At 42.8% G+C, this 16,657-nt stretch overlaps 1 long non-coding RNA gene across 5 annotated transcripts in view; it reads right to left on the bottom strand.

Moving 5' to 3' along the window:
• Positions 1-16,657, bottom strand: part of LOC147828378 (uncharacterized) — a 105,172-nt gene that overhangs the window by 69,353 nt on the left and 19,162 nt on the right. For 4 of the 5 annotated variants that reach the window (XR_015450922.1, XR_015450920.1, XR_015450921.1 and 1 more), the window contains exon 3: positions 15,707-15,787. The exons of the other annotated variant lie outside the window; for it this stretch is intronic. This is a non-coding gene — a long non-coding RNA (uncharacterized LOC147828378). The remainder of the gene's footprint in view (positions 1-15,706; positions 15,788-16,657) is intronic. 5 annotated transcript variants of the gene reach the window in all.

The raw sequence follows: 16,657 nt of genomic DNA, 5'->3' as shown, positions 1-16,657 counted from the left end.
GCTTCTTATGTTGGGATTCCATCATGTTCCTGAGCTCCTCTCTAGATTTATTAATCATGTCTTGCACTAGGGGCACAATTTCTCCTGTTATCTGAGAAATTATTTCTGATTTCATTTTTTCCAGATCCCCTTTTGTTGCCAGTTCACTGGGTCCAGGTGGTTGAGTATCAGAGTGTTCCATCTCATTTCCCTTTGGGGTTGCTGTAGGTGATCTGGATGTCTGGTTTTGAGACTTATTTACATGTTTTCTCATTTCGACTGGGCCGGGGGGGCGCTGTTAGTGCCTGCATGGATTACCTCCTCTGAGCTGGGTGAGGTGGGACAGGGGCCATGAGCAGCAGTAGGGATGGTGACCCAAAAGCCCTTTCCTGTGGGCTGGGAGCAGCCAGAGGGATGGTGGCTGGGAAACCCCTTCCTCTGGACCAGGAGCATTGGGATGGTGGCTCAGAAGCCCCTCCCTCTGGGCCGGGAGCAGTGGGAGGGATGGTGGCCTGGAAGCCCCTTCCTCTGGGCCAGGAGCAGCAGGACAGAAGGTGACCCAAAAGCCCTTTCCTCTGGGTTGGGAGCAGCGGGAGGGATTGTGACCGGGAAGCCCCTTCCTCTGGACCAGGAGAAGTGGGACGACGGCTCAGAAGCTCCTACCTCTGGGCCAGGAGCAGCGGGACTCAGTACCTTGGTCTGGTGGTCTGGTTTCTTCTGCGTCTTTGTAGTGTGGAACCAGGTGGCTGCCGGTCTGTAGCGGGGTGATTCGGTGTCTTCTGCGGGACTCAGGACCTCGGTAGGACGTGCACAGAACTTCCTGGGTGCAGCGGGCTGTTTCGGTGTATTCCACGCTCCTGGGGACCTCGGTAGGGCGTGGGCAGACCTGCCTGTCTGCAGCGGGCTGATTCGGCGTGTTCTGTGAGACTCAGGACCTTGGTAGGGCATGGGCAGACCTGCCTGTCTGCAGCGGGGTGATTCGACATCTTCCAAAACATTTGTAAGCTAGCAGTAGTCGGGCTCCAGTGATACTAAGCAACTGGACTCATCAGCAGACTGCTGAGTCCCTTCTCCAGGTCTGCTCACCTTCACAAAGGCATCGCACATGTTTCTGTTACACAGTTTCACAGCACTTCATGCAGAGTGCAGTACAGATTGCCAGTGGGAAGTAATTGGATTTCCTTTGGAAAGGTAACTTTTTTATGTCCAATTGCACCTCTGAATCTAATGGCATTATGTTCCCTTAAGGGAGATCATCCAGGTTCTACTGAAAAGTCGCACAGACCCCAGAGAAAGAAGAAGGGAGACCCCTTTCTGGCTGCCTTTATGGCTCCATTCTCCTCTGCAGAAGGTCTGGTGAGAAGCTCCTGGATCAGAGCAGGACAGTCAGACCCATGGCGAGCACTTGGGAGGAGCCAGTTTAGACATCAGCACAGACAGGTTCATCCAGGGCCTCTTTCATAAGGGGACAGATTTGAAAAGGACCTCAGAATGACAAAGTTACAACTGTGACTCAGTTTTCCTGGGCCTTGTTCCCAGAAAACGAAAGATGACTCTAATGAGGCACCAGACCGGTGTGCAAAGCCCTACGGGGATTTCTCTTTCTGATCTCCTGCCACAGGTACAATTTAATAATACCAAACAAACACAAGAAGCTTCCGGCCAATTCATATTTCAGGGTCAACCCCAGCTTCATTTTTAAAGTGACTATTTATTAAAACTGCAAATGCAATACATATTTGCTGTAGAAAGTATGTAAAGTAAAAGATGAAAATAAAAACCACTCATAATCTCAAGACTCAGAGATATCTACTCATTCTGTGGGTAAACATTTATGTGTGCAGATATTTTCCATATATTCCTTTCTTCTCTACCTACTTAAGACAGAGTCATATCATACTTACTGCTTTGCAATTCGCTCCATTCATTTAACAGCATATCATGGCTATGATCCCATGTCATTAACATTTTTCCAATATTATTCTTAGCAGATGGTAAACAGTCAAGGACAAGCTTTACTTAGAGAATTAGATTTGCATCAGTCTGGGCCACACTGTTGTTTGCACACCATTCTCAGGTCAGAAACTGCTTTAGTCTGATGGACTTGGTATAATAGACACTGTAAATACAGTGAACACCTTCCCGAATTCTGGACCTTAGACCACATTTTTGTCCACAGCATAAGACCACCAGAGATCTTCCATGTTGACAAAACAGTAATGATAATGAATTGGATCATTTTTCCCCATCGTATGCCAGCACTGCTCATGCATAATCAATGCTCATGCATTATCTCATTTAACTTCATCCTTCCCTTAATACAAAACTATTGTTTTCTCTATTTTCCCATAAGAAAACTGAGGCTTAAGTGGTTATTAAGTCCCACTAGCACATGACAGACTTAAGGTCCAACCTCAATTAATCCAAGGAATTGGACATAGCGCACAATTTATCACATGCTTTGCCAACAACAACGTCTACTCCCTAAGGATTGAAATGGTAGCCCATTTGGCAGTTAAATCCCAGTCACAGTTTACTCAACAAGCAGTTGTACATGAGAGATGCACACAATCATTTACTTCCACTAGTGTGTGGGGTCTTTTACCTATGTTCTGGAGATGATGGTGAGGAAAACTAAAACCTTTTGTTGCAAGAGACTTCCAGGATCTGAAAATATATCTTGTATGGAGATTTTGCCTCAGGATGATCTCCTTCATTACCTCACACAACCTTTTAGTGGAAGAAGCATCTCTTGCACCCTATAAGCAGCTTGGCCCAGCCCCCACGGGTCAGGTAATTTACAGACAGCAGCTGAATCGGCTTCAACACTAGAGAGTTTCCACTTAAAGAATGACTTTCAAAGTACTACAGAAAAGTCTTACTTCCCTGGGGTAAAAATCATAAATGTCAAACTTGAGCAAACCTAACCCTTAACATTTTGCTTCAAATTATTTTTTTCCTTCTCCTAGAAGATCCACAATAAATTAGTACAAGATGATCAGATCCCACCAAAGCCCTTGATCTGTAAATAATCTCTCTGGCTTCTTGGTAATCAGGGAAACAGTGGGAAACAGCAAGTTTAAGACAAAAGTGACAACTTATTAGCATTCAGAGAGAAATGACTTTTCTCAACGGCTTACCAAAGATGCTGTTGCCATGGCAACCGGTCCCTGCCTTCACCCCATATCCAGATGCTAACGTGACAAGGAAGCCAGCCAGGCTAAGAGACGATCATTCACACTGTCTCTTTTAAGTGACAGCAATGATGTCTGTAAGGCAAATTCTATTAAAATGCCTTTACAAACCAAGCACTTTCACTAGGGTAAAATACTACTCGACTAGGCTTCCCTAACTTGGTGCTTACACAAAAACTTAAGAGAGTTCTTTAACTTAATTGTGCTGGCTAGTATTTAACTTCCAGAATTATGATATGCCTTATGAACAACATTTTAAATGTTCTTTCTTCTGGACATAGCTATGCAGTATGTGCCTGAGGCATGATATGTTCTCTAGGGTACAAAAAGGCTCTGGGCAAAGACATTCTCCAGCTGCTCTTAGGAAAGGACTAGGGCCACACAGCTCTCTTCTCACACCAGCTTTCTGTCTGAGGCTGAAATGCTAGCCAGAGAGCAGTTTTCTTAGATTTTACCTGTCTGCCAGAAACCTACCTGGACCCTCAACAGGGCCTGGGTCCTGAATTATAATTACAATATAAGGGCACCTTCGCAGCTCAAGGTGCAAAGCAATTGCCAACAGGTTACATTGCTCTAGCTGTCTGAACCCACAGATGCTTCTCAGGTGGAAACAAAGTAATGCAGCCCAAATCATATAATTCTATTTCCAAAGGAGACCCAGAAGAACTGGCTCATGCGGGGTGACCATTCTGGATGATTTTTAGAGCACTTTGATGCCATGATGTTCCTCATCATACCTGTTGCAAAAACAGAGGATCTGTACTCACAGTCCTGCTTAAATAATAAATGCATATCCTTTAAACATTTTATGTGAGCTGGGACCCAAACGTTCTTCAAAGAACATCTTCATTCACCAACAAATTGCTTTCATGTCTCCTGCTGTGCTCTTCTTAAAAAGAAGGATGAAAAGAAAGCACATTGTCTAAAATTATATGATCCCCCAGTGCTCACTGATAGCTCTGCTTCCATTCCCAGGGCTCATGCCAATCTCCTTCCTGCTCAAACGTTACATGATAAACCTAAATAAATTTTCTGGTATTTCACAACCAATAATCTTTTCAATTCTTTGCCCCAAATACAAGCATGCTCTGGCCTTTGGCTTTTGTGCAGGAAGCTCCCCTTAGCTGCTTCAGAAGAGAGCAGGCAAAAGCAAGAATCCAGCCTGCTGTATAAGAACTATCAGCCAGGGGTGGTTCACTGCTTCCAAAATGCAGTGCTCTCATGGGACAAATCATGACCCACAGAAAGGAAATCTGTAATCAAACAATTATACTCACAGCTAACGACTGTTGAGCACACACTAAGTACCATTTAAAATACAAGTGCAGGTATTTTGGCATTTGTACCCCAGATACTCCACAAGTTAGGTAAATGTCATGAACTATTCCTTTTGAGGCTTAGAGACGTTCGGTAACTTTCCAAAAATCATATGGCATAAAGACAGAAATCCCCACTCTTACTAAAGCTAAAGTCCAAAGCTACCTTTAATCCCAGTGCATTGCTCATTTCAGAAGGCAAATTGACACTTTGCTCCTTCTCCCTGCGTCAGAGGTCATAGTCACAATGGATTCTGTAAGCTGTAGCACAGCATTGGGTAGTTCATATCTGACCAGTGCTCAGCAAATCTTTGCTAATGGGGTGGAGGCTTTTGATTGTAGTTTGGGGAAGCTTGGGCTTTTTAAAAATTGTGTGGCACAGTGGACTTTTGCCAGTTTCAGGAGAATCTAGAATGCCGCTGTCTCACATATTCTCTCTTCTGACTTTCTGAGATTCCCCAACTGTGTCTGCCACACAGCGATGCTTATTTTCCTCAAGAGGCTTCTCAACCCAGATTTTAGAATCCTTTTATAAATGATGATATTGAAGAGCCCAAACGCATGCTGTCTAATTCCTTAAGTCAAGACAGACCGGCCCTGGGCAATTTTAGAAAAATAATGATGTTTTTCAAGATTAAATAAAGCTAATAATATTTGGGAGAGAGTGGATTTATGTGGCAAAGTTCCAACCTTTTCAAGCAAGGCTTTGAGTACTTTCTACAGGCTTGCAGTGCCTCATTTCATTTCCAATAGAGCAGAAGAAGTAACGGCTCACTGTCTCACAAGACTCTCTCTGGCAACAGCAGACTTCAGAGCAGCCCTACAGGGGCCACTGATCACCAACTACACAGGACAGAACTTACGGAAGTCCACTGTGTATGTTGTTAAATGTGTGTAATTTTTATTAGTACATGTTTGCCATACATAATGCTCACAATCGTGGGGAATCTGTACCTGTACATAATATGTCTTAATTCTTTTTTCCCATTCCCCTCACTCTTCAACTCATCTTCCCCTCCCAATTTACCTCTGGTTCCATTTCTTCCTTCAATTCTCTCTTTTAAAAAATTTTGTAGCTTTGAAATGTAAGCTAAAAGATTATTTAAAACACTTTTAATCCTATCCCACGGAGACAGCATTTTAATACATATCCTTCTAGAATTTTTATTTTAGTTTTCTACAGAAGACTACATTATTCTACACCTACTATTTTTATAAATATATTAGGAACATCTTTTATGTCAATAATAATTTCCCCATATTACATTCGTGGAGCTGTATTATCTACCATGTACAACTAAACCATAACTTATTTAATCAAATTCTCTCTTGTTAAATCTTCTTCTTAAGGCAAAGTCTTACTCTGTAGCCAAATTGGCCTCAAACTGGCAATCCTCCTGCCTCAGCCTCCTATGCACAGAGATTATAGGCATGTACCACCATGTCAGATTTGTCGTTAAATCTTTACTTGCTTACATACATCATGCGCCGTCCTTGAATATAAATCTTTACATGCTTACTATTTAAGATAAATTCCTTGAGGTGAAATTGCTGTATCAAAGGGTATAAAGCTTTTAAGGCATTTAATACATATTATCAAAACACTTTCCAGAAAATTTAAATCAATTTATTCTCTCACATGTAGAGGTTTGGAGTAACATTATTTTTTTAATCAAAATCTCAAATATCCAGAGTCAACTACACTGCTCTTTGGAGGCTTGCATCTTTGCTTTGCTCTGATAACTTGTTACACATTCACAATTCATTCACAGTCTCAGCAGACCATGAGCCCTTGGGTTCACTAAACCAGTGACACACTCTGTCGTTTACAGAAGCAGGTGGCTGTGGGGGCAGCATCACTCCTGGGGCTGCCCACTCAGCACCACCATGGAACAGGGCCCTGGCACGGCCAACCCATCTTTGATCCCTCATCTCAGGACAGAGGGCCTCTGTGCATCACAATGGTTACAACCAGAGACACAGGTCTGTCCTCAGAGGTCCTAAGGGGCCCAGTCTCTACCAGGGCCAGCCCAGGTTCATGGTCAGCCATAGAGATGAGCAGATTTCTTTAACGTCTAATTGAGGGTCCTGGAGCCTGCCCCAGCCCCTCAGGGGTCCCTAATTCAGAGCAAATTCCCTCAGGCCAGAGTCCCTGGGGCCCTTCAGGTGGAAGCAGCCCATCCATCACCCTTTCCCTCAGGCCTTCCCTTAGCAGCAGACCGCAGTGGCTTCGCCTGCACCAGCGCACCTGAGAGTTGAGAGGAGTCCGCGCAGAGCACACTTTCCTTCATCCTACCTTCAGGCTCTATTTCTAAGCAAACAAAAAGCATAGCTGATGTTTCTAGAGTGAGTTAACACTTGTGTAACTTGTTCTCATTCATTCACTCATCAAATAATTACTCCAGGTAATAGAATATATGGTTGACAAAGCTGATGTCAGCCTGCTGGGGTTCAAAGTCACAGCTTCAGTTCTTGCTGTGTGTGTGGCCTTACTCACACGAGTTGCTCATCCCTCTATGCCTTCATTGCCCCATGTGCAAATGGGGATAATATATTAGACGATTTCTGAGACTCTTCAGTGATATACTTATTTAATTTCCTTACTAAGAACTTACATAAAACAATGTCTGGAGCCTAAGGGCTCAATAAAGGGCAGTTGTTCAAGACTCCTAGTACTCAGGCCCTGGTTAAAACCTGGAGATGTGAAGACACAAATTTCTTGGTTTCCACAGGCTTTCGAGCTGATAGAGATGATGAATAGCCAAACAAATAAAGTGTGAGACCACAGAAAAAAAGTATAATAGGATTATGAAGAAGGAAATAGTTAACTGTGCCTGAGGATGCTGGAGAAAGCTAAAATAGTCTGTTTTCTGGGAGTCTGAGATGTGCAGGGTAAGCTGGAATTTGTCAGCCAGAAAGGAGAGGAAGAGCATTCATTAGAAGCAAGCACTGGCGGGGCCAGAGAACATAACTAGGTCGGGCAGGGTGTAACTTAGGTTGGTAAGGAGGGTACACAAGAAACAGGCTGACGCTGGAAAATGTCAGCAGAGGTCCATTCATGAGAACCTCATACTTCATGCTTATGGTTCTGAACTTTATCCAATAAAGTCCCCTTTCTTTGGAGCCTTTGGAGGAAGATAAAGCAGATAGTACTTCCAGCCTTGGAAGAATAGTTTATTCAACAACAAATCTGACAGCTTGCTAGTTGTTATGGAGTGGATTGAAAATTTTGCCGAAGGATTTAAGGGAAGAACAGAAAAAGATGCCTCTGGGATTCTTGGATTCTAGTGGTTGTTAGATGCATCTTCATTCAAGATTCACAATTTGGTGTCAATCTTACTGGGGAAGTTTTAAGTCTGCTTCTGGATCTCCAGGTCTTACAGTGTTGAGGGAAATTTGTGTGATGTGAGAAGTGGGAAGATGTTTGGCTCCTCACATTTAGTGCCTCTCTTCCTTAAAGTTCAGACCTTCATCACCATACTTACCTGGAAGAAGGTTGCAAGCCAAAAATAGCACACGTTGGAGGGAGTTTGGGACACAGGACCCAGGGTGGGCAAAACAACAACCACCTCCCTGAAGATTTCTACATTCTCATTTCCATGGAGGGGCGTGTAAGATTTGCCTGTGTCCTTACCCCTGTGGTAAGCTATGGAAACGTTATGGAAAATACTCCTCGTGTATTCTAAATCATGTTAATTGAAACCAGACTTTGGATCCTCCTTCCTCTTAAATCCAGGTGAAAGCTCCTTATCCTTAGAAAGAAACGGATATGAGAAAAGTATTTTTCTTGGACTCAGAAAATGCTGCTCAGAATCAGCCACGTCTTGTCTATTAGAATGTCCTCTCCCCTCCCTTACCCACTTACTTTCTTTTCCTCTTTCACATGTGCTTCTTCCCTCACCAAGCTGCTTCCCTACCCTGTTTGCATCATAGCTCTATGACCTACAGGAATAAACAAGGGTTATTTCCTCAGGGGGCTGAGCTTCGATGTTTAGGCTGGAGCTGTGTCCCGACTTTGCCAAAAGCCATATGGTGCTGAGTCAAAACTGGAGAGCAAGAAGGTACTGTTAAGATCTGCAGGTCTGTGACTGACCAAAGCTGTGAGCAAAGAAGAGACTAAGGCAGAGCTCAAGTTTTTGGCCAAAGTCCCAGTTGAACACAAGAATGTCCAGAGGCAAAGACAACTCAATCTACAGTAAATTAATAGAACAACACAGTAGACTGAAACACTTCTCCATGTCTGGAAAATAAGCGTTCAAAAGCCTCTGATTTTACACTTAGGTGTGTGCCCGTCTGGGACCAGACAGAACTAGGTACTCTCTGTGTGACTCTTGGTGGTGTACTGACCTGGTAACATCATGCATTTCTAGCAACTTTCCTTCTTTTGTGAAAGAAGTTTACACATCCCTCTTAATAGAGATTCAGTTGCTTCTATGGGGCAGCCAATATGAAATTACATTGACAACAAAAGTAGTCATGTGACTTTCCCTGGAAGTAAATGAGAAAGGAAAATATTCCTATAATTTTCCCTTAAAATTGCCATATAAACAAAAAGTAAAAGATTATCTTCTACCAGTTAATATCCACAGAAGTTATTCACCCTCTTTGATCCAGGATTTGTATAAACTATAGTCATACAGAATCCAAATACATTCATTGTCATTGAATTTTCATTCAAATATTTTTGACACTGAGCTAGTCTTATATTTCTTGTATTATAATTTCAAAATTGCTTAACTCAAAAAATACTTTTAGGACTCTGAAAAACAGAGAAAGTACAGAAAACTTAATAAAAGTAAGTTGATTGCCATCATCTCAAGGCAAAAGCAAAGCCAATAGACTGACAGACTGTAATCAACTTTCTTTTCCTTTTTTTTCTCTCATCAACCTTCCATCAGACCCCGGGCTTTGCCAAAGCCAGCCAGGTGCCCTACCACTGAGCTAATAGCCCAGGATGCTAATAGTTTTGAATGTTCCTAAATAGGCTACTATTCTAATCCAAGGGAGTCATAAATGGACATTTTCATATTGGATAAATTTATTATATGGATTGTTACATATAATAGAAAATCAAGAAACGTAAATTGGCCTTCTACTTGAGGAAGGGTAGGGAGTAGATTTACAGTAAATAAGCTAAGCTGAGACCCACTGCAGCAGTTAGGAGCTAACTTACAGGGAGAAAGAGAAAGTAAAGGTGTTTGCTTGCATGCCCCGAACAAGATGTAAACACCCAGTAGGAAGGCAGGAACTTCAAAGACAGCCGGAGAAAGGAGAGAACTGAACGTGTAGATGGGCTAAATACTGCATTTCCTCAGATTCCCTCAGAGGTCTGGAAACAGTCCATGGTCAGCAGCAACTGGGAATGCTAAAGAAGAGAGACTGGCTAGAGCTGACAGGAGGCAGGATAAAGAAGAGAAGGAACACTGAAGGGTGGGATGGCCCAGGAAGAGAAGCAAGGCAGAATGTGCTAGCTTGTCACCTTTATCTTCCATTAAGGCCTCAGAAGAAGATAAGAAAGTCTAAGCTAGGGGCCGGGGATTTAGCTCAGTGGTTTCATCGCATGCTGCGCAAGAGCAAGGACCGGAGTTCGATCCCCAGGACCAAAAAAAAAGAAAGGCTAAGCCAAGTCAGTGAGGGGCAGGCAGCCGGAAGACCTTTCAGAGAAGATTTGTGAGGCGGCTTCACCCAGCATTGGTGAGAGCAGCTCCCATGAAGAGCAGGGTAGAAACTCTGTAATGGAATTGGTGAGCCCACTGGGTATCATTCATAATCATTTAAATTCCGAGAAATAGAACAGTTTCAAATCATCAACAAAACTAGGCTTTTGAAAAAAGCCTATTCCAAAGAAAAGGCGTAGGCCTACAAAAATAAATTTTATGGCAATTCTGTTTAGCAGGCCAAGACTAAATATTTGGTTATTCAACAATAACAATAAAAATAAGCTCAGATTAAAGGGACATTGTGATGTGTTAACTTTTGTGGGAAAAATAAGAGCACATTTTGAATACATACCTGGAGAGTGTGCACGAGGGAGAGAATTATAGCAAGAGGGATTGGGATTAAATCCTCACGATGTCCTTCTTAGCTAAAGACGGGAAAGGTTAGATGAAGCCACCAAAAACACATGACAGAAGGATGGATGGAAGATGGAGGGGTGGATAGACGACTGGGTAGAGTAAGGAGAGCAAGTGAATGACTGGTAAATCCAGAAGAAGAGCAAGGTAAACAAAATCATTTAGGGTTTTTAAAGAACAAGGTCCTTGAGTTCCCTTTAAAACAGAATTTTATGCAACCTTTGTAATGACAAAACTCAAACATATTTATGCAAACAACTGAATTCATGTCAGAAAAGGAGGTGGACACAGCTGGGCCAGTTAACATGAATGAAGGACTGAGGCAGTAACATCGGCCAAGTAAATACAGAGGAGACCCCAGAGGCTGTAAAAGGAGAAGCCAGAGGGGAAGACACTTCTAGGAAAAAATGAGAACAAAAGAGCTGAATTTAGAATTTAGGAGTGAGAGTGGAGAGGTCAGAGAGTGAAACAAGTGGAATAATTAGAAACTAATAAATGCAAAGAAAACACTGGCAGGAATTACGGTGCTCAGGAAACAAAACAAGGTGCGTGACTACATATTGTGAGAGAGCTGGAATCTTTCACCAAAGACCACGCCAGCCTGGGGGCCAGAGGAGCTGCCGCTGCCAGCTCCACAGTCAGCCTCCCACAAGCTCAGGGTGGGTGGATTCACTCAGCTACAGCACTGGCCTTCAATCTTGCAGGTCAAAAGCTGAATTTTGCCAGCACAGGCACTGGAACCAGGAACCAGGGCCCAGGCTCACAGTGATAGGTAAAGCAGGATATCCATTTATGTGGATAGAACTGCACTCTTCCCGGGGACAATCCTCAGACGTAAGCAAATAACAGTTGGAAGATCGCTTGACGGTGATGGCATTGATGCAAAAGAAGTCCTGCAGCCATGGGGATTAAAGGTTTAGGCCATGGAGCCTCTTTGTCACTTGCTAGGTATGTGGCCTCGGGCAAGTGAGCCAATCTCTCTGTCTCAATTTTCTCATCTGTTAAGTGGAGCATTCCAGTTATCTATTCCTACATAACAAATCACTCCAAAACTTAGTGGCTAAAGGCAACAGTCATGTATTTTGTTTGTAGATCTTCTATTTGGGCAGAGCTTGGCAAAAACAGCTATGTGTACTCCCTGTTTTGTTAGCTGGGGTGCTCAGTGTGGGGCAAGGAGGCCAAGCCCCATGACAGAAAGTGGCTGTTACAGGATGGTTCAAATGGGCAGTGAAGTAGGGCTATGCTTCCTTGGTTCAGGCTTTTCCATAAGCTTTGAGGCTGTCCTAAGTCACAATAGCCAGACTCCAAGAGCAAGTGTTCCTAGAGACAGAAAGTAAAACTGCCAGCTTCTTCCGGCTGGAACCAGAGAATGGCACATCAAGTAGCCCCCATGCACCGATACACAAAAAAGGACGCAAGGCCATGCACATCTCTCCATGGGAAAGTGTCAAAGAATTGGGGGATTGTGTTTTAAAACTTCAGAAGTTGCCTCTTACAAATCATCTGTGTTTTTCCTGAGGACCACCCCCCCCTCAAGTTTTCTTTCCTTTACACATCAAGCTTCTTTTTTGTTTTGTACTTTCAGCCTCTTTAGGGCAAATTGGTGGTGACTCTACCAGAATAATTTTCTGTTAAGAATTTTGTGAGTTTCATATAAATCTTATTGGAGTTGACGTCATTAGCCAAAGCCACAACTGCACATCTCTTCAAGGTAAGTCGTTCCTATATGGGCTCCCTGTGAGGCTGTTGAGAAATACATAGCCTAAAGATGCTTAGAAGCTGTTGGCTTAATGAGATACATCTAAGAGGTACTCTTTATTTAGAGCCTCCCAGGCCCGCTGGCCTGTGTGTTGTAGGCACTGCCACAATCCTTCCGAAGTCTTCATTTTTTATTTTGGGGAGTTTTGTTTCATTTTGTTTTGGTTTGGTTTGGGCTAGTTTTGTTGAGACAAGTTCTCATTATACAGTTCAGGCCGTCCTTGAACTCAGCATGTAGCCCAGGCTGGCCTCCAAGTCCCAGTGATCCCCTTGCTTCAGCCTCCCAAGTGTGGGCATTACAGGTGTGTGCTACCATGTCCAGCTCTTTCTTAAGTCTTGCAAAGGATACGACACTACTGTCTTGGATGGGTTCTTTGGCCTGAGGAACTTTCTAATTTGAGAATTGTTTGCATCTGGAGAAGCTAAGAATGAGAAAGAATCCTATTTTCAAATCCAGTAAGTTCCAGCTTCTTTGTATTTAATAGTTCATTCTTTAGCCCTTTTATCTCCTCTTACTTTTTATTGTAGACAATGAGAAGAAATCAGGCAATATTCTTCCTGAAAATATCCTTAGCTAGAGCACTCACTAGGTGCATTTCCTGTTTTCCACATTACTTGAGGCCGTTGCTATCAAAACTCTCACTGCTACCTAGTCAAGGTCCCCTTCCCTCCCGTTTCCAATACTTCCTTTATTTCCTTTCCATTCTCACTGGTTGTTCCGGCAAGGCCTTTGGGCTTTGGCCAACACATTCCTAGGCCAAATCCTCCTTCTGCCCTGCATTGGGTCTCAAACTAATTCCACCCCACCTCTGGGTACCAAAATCTTATGAATGAATTGATCAGTTACTCCATTAATCATCACCTCCTTCTAGAGTTGTGAGGATCCACTTGAATAACACCTCTACATGCTCATGGTACACAATAAGGATTCAGGGACAGTTTTCTGACATTTAAGTGCTTGTGCTGTATGTTTGGTGGATTGTTTGGGAATATTCGATTCTACTACAGAGAACAAGAAAATAAACAGGATGCATGAAACACACAAGACTGTTACATACATAGACGTATGTGTAATACACAAATGGAAAACATATTTAGACATACATATTATTTGTGTGCTACTCATATTTTCTAGATTAAAAAGATAAAATATGATTAAAGGAAGAGAATAGCAAAAAAATAAGAGGTTTTTTTAAAAAAAGATAAAGGATAGAAAGACCAAGTAACAGTAGCATTCACGACACACTAACCCATGAGACATATGAGACTCTCAGTACTCTTGAGGGCTAATACTAACCCTCGCTGGTGACACCCATCTTGGTCTCTCCTGTCATTTTCCCATAGACACCCAGGAGGCTCTCTCCAATAAAGCCAGTGTTTGTCACTGAGCCCAGACACCTTCTGTCTGATTGGACCCTGCTCCTCAAACCTCAGCTCCAGTCTCTGTAACCGCAGGACCAGCAGTGAGGGCTACTGTGATAGACAGTCGTGTGACCATTGCATTGTTGGGCCACCTGGTGGTATGGTCTCATTATCATTCTCACATCCGGTCAGTGTTAACTCATCCCATTTCTTTCCTCTTTTGTTGTGGGCTGAATTGTGTCCTCCTTCAAAAAAAAGGTTGAAATTTTAACACCAAGGACATGTGAATATGACCTTCTCAGGGTCAGTGGGTCTTTGTAGATATAATCAAAATAAAATGCTATCATACTAGATTACATGGGCTCTAAATTCAATCACTAGTGTCCTTCCAGACAGAGACAGAAATACAGAGGGAGAATGCCACATGTGGAGGGAGACAGAGACTGGAGTAAGGCATGTCCAAGGATTTCCAGCAACCAGCAGAGACTGGAAAGGAGCAAGAAAGGACTTTTCCCTAAGGCTTTCAGAGGGAGCAGGGCCTTTCCACCACTTTAATTTCAGCCCTCTAGCCTCCAGAAGTGAGAAAGAATTAACTTCTGTCCTGTACAATAAATCTTGACAGGTAAAAGTCATGCTACAAAGGATTGAAAAAGGGAGAAAAAGAACAGAAAATGCAAAGAGCTGCCTAAAGAAGTATAAATAAAGGAGGCCAGCTAATTAAATCTGAATTACAGAATGTAAACCCAGAAGGTCACTCACAATAAATAGAATGACAGCACTAATAACCACGGCCTCCATTCACGGAGCATCTGCAGTGTCAGGCGCTGTGCTCCACATTCGTCTTCATTTCCTCTGATACTAACAACAACCTCAGGGTAAACGTTCTTGCTGCTACGATGAGAAGATGGTCTGGAAGACATTCAGAGGTTTACTCGAGGCCACACAGCACAGTGAATGGCAGAGCCAAATTCAAAGCCAGTTCTGACTTGCTGCAAACCTCTGATCTTTTCCAAGGTATCCATGTGTTCCAGTAACACAAACAGTAGTGTGTACTGGGAGGCGAGGGAGATAGACTAAATGGGAAAAAGGTAAGGTCAGGAAAGTGAGGCTGAATATGACAAGAAATGTATTATAAAAGAGCTCCATCATTTCACTCAATATAGAAAGAGAATGAGACTGCAAGGTAGGTTTCTTTTCATCTTTCTTTTTGCCTCTTATTAAGCATATAGTCTGGAAGTTTAAAAGAGAAATCAGATTTGTGTCGACATATGCATGGTCACCAGAATGTATTGAGCAGGGGAAAGAGAAAGAATGCTCAATTCTCATTTCCTACTTAGGATTCTAGGAAAAGTGGAACAAGAAGAAATTTCAAATAAGTTTTTGGGAAAGGTGGAAGTATAGGAAGCAAATGAAAGGGACCCCAAAATCCAAACATTTAGAATTTCCCAACAAGGACAGATAGCTAAAAGATTACTTGGGTGGCACCTATGTGAACAATCCCCCCAAAGAACACTGGGACAGGGAAATTTAAGAGCTATGCAAGAATAAGCTCCTTTATTAACAAAAGGAAACAACTGAAAATAATTTATCCAAATGAAGGCTATATAGCAGATGACCAAGCTTTCTTCAATCAAGAAGAAATAAATGTGGAAGAATGATGAAGCTGATGAAAGCCCTCCTGGCTTGGGAAAGGATAAGAGAATGGCAGGGCATGTTTAAAAAAGGATACAAAGAAAACCCAAAGGAAGGAAGAAAGCCAAAGTCTTTCCAAAAAACAAACAAATGCTCCCAGCTGTGGTAGTCTGAAATGCCCAGAGACAGGGGAAGGGGGGTGTTGCAGCCAAAAACAAATAAATGAACAAATGAGAAATGTTTGAGACAACGTCAAGGCAATGAGAGAAGAAAAGGGACATCAGGAAAGAATGGTCATTCTTCTCCTCTGCCATTTTAACTTTCAGAAAGCAGAGAATGTGGCAACGGTATAAAAGAGAGGCAATGAAGAACAGAGAGTGTCAGCACTTGCCTGCAATCCCAGCACTCCGGGAGGGGCTGAGGCAGGAGGGTCTCTGTGAGTCGGAGGGCAGCCTGGGCTGCACAGCAACACCTGTCTCAGAACAGAAAAAGAACAGAGAAAAAAAGAACAGAGAGCGAGAGGTTGAGTTTAAATGTTTGGCACATGGGGGTTTAGCCCAAGGTCACTGTCTTGGGCATCTTCCTTCCTCCTCCTCTTTCCATTTCCTGTTCCTTTCTTTTCCTCTTCCTCTTTAAGGAAACTTTCTTAACCTCTCTGTGCCTCAGTTTCTCTGTATGTGTAAAACTGGAGAAAAAGAAGACTTTTACAGTTTCATTGTCTTCTAGCCTGGATGGCTATGAGGAGTACGACATGAATACAGTGATTCCAACAGGGGGCCTGGCTCATAGGGAAGAGTCAAGAAATGCTACGATGATGAGTCATTATTCATGATGACCTTGGGGGATACAGGCCAGCAGATAGCCCCAAACAAGAAACTACGGACACTAGGTAGGACATTTACGAAGAACAATTTAAAGGGTAGAAGAAAACGTGAAGAGAGATATGGACTAATGTTTGAGAATCAAAAGAAAGCACTGCTGTTAAATAATTTGTGAATCAAATACAGCTTAAAAAGTGAGCTCCATTGTCAAATTGTTGAAGGGAAAGGGCTCTGGGTGGAGCAGACTCAAAACAACGGAGCAGAACCAGCATTCAAGCTTCCGTGGCACTGGAGAGAGCACGGTAATGAGCTCCCCAATGAAATAATGAAGATTAATGATATCTGATTGAGGAAAGAGGAAACATAGAACAATTTGAGGTCACATCCTAAATGCACATCAATAAACTATAGTTAAATTATGATACATCTATAATCAATGGTACATCAAAAAGAATGTGGCAGTTCCATACGTGCTAACATGGACAAAACCTTTTATGTGGTGTTTAATGATAAAGTGCAGA

Source organism: Heterocephalus glaber, unplaced genomic scaffold (genome assembly GCF_053883595.1).
Source record: "Heterocephalus glaber isolate CG9 unplaced genomic scaffold, H.glaber_assembly_v1.0 deba00001118, whole genome shotgun sequence".
In the NCBI taxonomy this organism is placed as follows: domain Eukaryota; kingdom Metazoa; phylum Chordata; class Mammalia; order Rodentia; family Bathyergidae; genus Heterocephalus; species Heterocephalus glaber.
This window is presented reverse-complemented; position numbering and strand designations above follow the sequence as displayed.